Below are 3,340 nucleotides of genomic sequence, written 5' to 3'. Positions count from 1 at the left end.
AATTTGATTGGTTGATGCTTTGGGACACAATCACTTTGGTTCTAATTAAGTGAGAGTGATGAAACTTGGTGACTAAGTTCGATAATGAGCATTTTCTGCTCAGGGTAAGCAGAGCGATAAGCAATTTGATTGGCTGAGACTTTGGAACACAATAACTCTCCTTCTAATTGAGCTAGAATGTTCAAACTTGGTGTGTGTGTTTATTAGGTCAATGCCTTGATGTAGTTCGAATGTGAGCATATTAAGCAGAGATAAGCAGTTTGATTGGTTGATGCTTTGATACACATAACTTTAGTTCTAATTAAATGAGAGTGATGAAACTTGGTGTATAGTTTCATTACATCAATACCTTGACTAAGTTTGATAATAAGCATTTTTGTTCTGGGTAAGCAGAGTTGGGTGGATTGGTCGAGACTTTAGAACACAATAACTCTCATTTTAATTGAGTTAGAATGTTCACACTTGGCGTAGGTGTCTATTAGGTGACTGCCTTGATGGAGTTCGAAGATGAGAATTTTCTGTTTAGGGTAAGCATAGATAAGCAATTTGATTGATTGATGCTTTGGGACACGATAACTTTAGTTCCCATTAAGTGAGTGTGAGGACACAGGGTAAGCAGAGCGATAAGCAATTTGATTGGCCGAGAATTTGGAACAAAATAACTATCCTTCTAATTGAGCTAGAATGGTCAAACCTGGTGTATGTGTTTATTAGATCAATGCCTTGATGGAGTTTGAAGATGAGCATCTTCTGCTTTAGGTAAGCAGAGATAAGCTATTTGATTGATTGATGCTTTGATACACAATAACTTTAGTATTAATTGAGAGTGATAGTTTCTTTATATCAATACCTTGACTAAGTTTGATAATGAGCATGTTCTTCTCAGGGTAAGCAGTTTGATTGTTCAAGACTTTGGAACACAATAACTCTCATTCTAATTGAGTTAGAATGTTCGCACTTGGCGTAGGTGTCTATTACTATTAGGTGAATGCCTTGATGGAGTTCGAAGTGAGAATATTCTGCCTAGGGTAAGCAGAGAAAAGCAATTTGAAGAGTTGATGCTTTAGGACACGATAATTTAGTTCTAATTAAGTGAGAGTGGGGACACTTGGTGTATAGCTTTATTACATCAATACCTTGACTAAGTTCAATAATGAACATTTTCTGCTGAGGGTAAGCAGAGCGATAAGCAATTTGATTGGTCGAGACTTTGGAACACAATAACTCTCCTTCTAATTGAGGTAGAATGTTCAAACTTGGTGTAGGCGTTCATTAGGTGAATGCCTTGATGGAGTTTGATGATGAACATTGTCTGCTTACGGTAAGCAGAGATAAGCAATCTGATTGGTTGATGCTTTTGGGCACGATAACTTTGGTTATAATGAAGTGAGAGCGATGAAACTCCGAATATAGAAACATTCTGTCATTGCCTTGACTAAGTTCGATAGTGTGAATTTTCTGCTTAGGCTAAGGTGCGGTAAGCAATTTGATTGATCAAGACTTTGGAACATAACAACTCTGCTTTTAATTGATTTAGAATGTTTAAACTTGGTGTAGATGTACTTTAGGTGAATGTCTTGACTGAGTTCACTGATTAACATTTCGAGCTGAAGCTAAGCAGAGCTAATCAATTTCATTGGTCGATGCTTTGGGACAAGATAATCTTGATTCTCGTATAGTTTGATTGCTCGATACTTTTGAAACAAAAAAATGTACGATTAATTACTATGTGTCATCTATCTATTTATTTTGGGATTTCAGCGGGGGACATCACCCGCACTGTTGGCTTGTTCAATATTAGGATTTATGTCACAATTCTGCAGTCTGTAATACCGTAAGAGATAGACTTAAACAGATAACTTGGAAAAATATTCTGTGGATAATTATATATTTATCTTCATTTCGAAGTTATTGTATTACAACTCAAATTATCAAGATCAGTGTGTTTTCTATAGAGCACATGGTAATACGTGTGAGCTACTGGAATGATTTTTCTACGGTCAATTCAGCTCTTTATTTATCTTTATTCTAGTAAGAAATTTCGATAATAAAAGCTATTTAAATAGCCAAAAGGGAATATTTTTAATAAATAATTATTTATATTTTACACTAATATTTTACTTCTTAGTCCAATATGTAATTTATTGTGTAAACCATATTGTTAAGTGGTATAGGAACGTACCCGACCATAAATAAAAAAAATACGAATTTAATTTGGAAAGTTTTTGTGTGTTATCAGAAATGACCGACAGTGAAAATTTTAGAGTGAAAGCCCTGGTCTAGACAAGACCGTTTTTTTCATTAACTAACAATAACAATATATATCATAACTAACTGTTATTGCATGCATGCAAAAATAATGTACTTTTATTTAACAGGAACCAGTTATCGGTAAATCATCAGGCTTCGTTCTTCTTCTAGAGTGGTTCATTGAGTAAGACGCTGGCTCGCTAATATGGAGGTTGCGTTTTTGACCCTGGGCGGGCTGAGAAAGTTCATTGTGATTTTCCGACGTAGTTCCCCCTTGTCAGCAGTGGACGGCCTGGAAAGGACAGCGGCTAGTCCTTCAGATAGGATGAAACACCAAGATCCAGTGTACACGTTGGCATGTACGTAAAATAAACCTTGACATTTGGGATTAGATGGCTGTTTTGGAAAATCCATTCTACTTCTAGACTATTATTTATATATTTTTATTTTTAAATGCAGGTTCCTTTAAAGAGGTTGCCAACATAATTTTGCTTGGAATAACATTAAATGACATCTATGCACATTATGCCTTGGATGAAGGCCTAGAGAAGATGAGTCCAGCTATTGTCTTTGCATTGCTGTTAACTTGTAGATTTATTATATATTTACAAAGCCTTGCTTCAGAACCAAAGTCTGTTTTTGATAAGAAAGATAAATTGGACATGAATACCCTTGTCCATGTTCAAGACAAAAAAGAACAGTAGAGAGAAAATAAATTCATAGGAAATGAAATAAGCTTTGCTTTCTATTAATTGTTTTATGGTAAAACAAGAAATTAATGTTAAATTCACATTAGATATATTTCTTTTCTTGTAACATATTATGTAAAATATCAAAAGGAAGTATGCAGCAGTTACCATGAAAATCAGTTGTTTTGTCAAAACTTAAAAAACTCCAATAGTGACACAATGAATGTTAAAATTTATATGACGTTAATTGGTTCAAAATTTAAATGAGTAAATTGATTCAATAATCATTGTGAAAAAATACATAGAGGATATTTGTCGTTTAAGAGTGAATAACATATTTTATTTCATCGAGAAGCAAGAAAACTTATATTTTCACGAATGCGCAGCATGAGTGAAAATAT

At 34.2% G+C, this 3,340-nt stretch overlaps 1 long non-coding RNA gene across 1 annotated transcript; it reads left to right on the top strand.

Moving 5' to 3' along the window:
• Positions 1–1,847: 1,847 nt before the first annotated feature.
• On the top strand, positions 1,848–2,911 carry LOC130010681 (uncharacterized). Its single transcript, XR_008785955.1, has 2 exons — positions 1,848–2,609; positions 2,710–2,911. It is a non-coding gene; the product is annotated as an uncharacterized LOC130010681 (long non-coding RNA).
• Positions 2,912–3,340: the final 429 nt, after the last annotated feature.

Source organism: Patella vulgata, chromosome 2 (assembly GCF_932274485.2).
Source record: "Patella vulgata chromosome 2, xgPatVulg1.2, whole genome shotgun sequence".
Lineage (NCBI taxonomy): Eukaryota > Metazoa > Mollusca > Gastropoda > Patellidae > Patella > Patella vulgata.
Note: the sequence above shows the minus strand (reverse complement) of the source record. Positions and strands in the feature narration are given on the sequence as shown.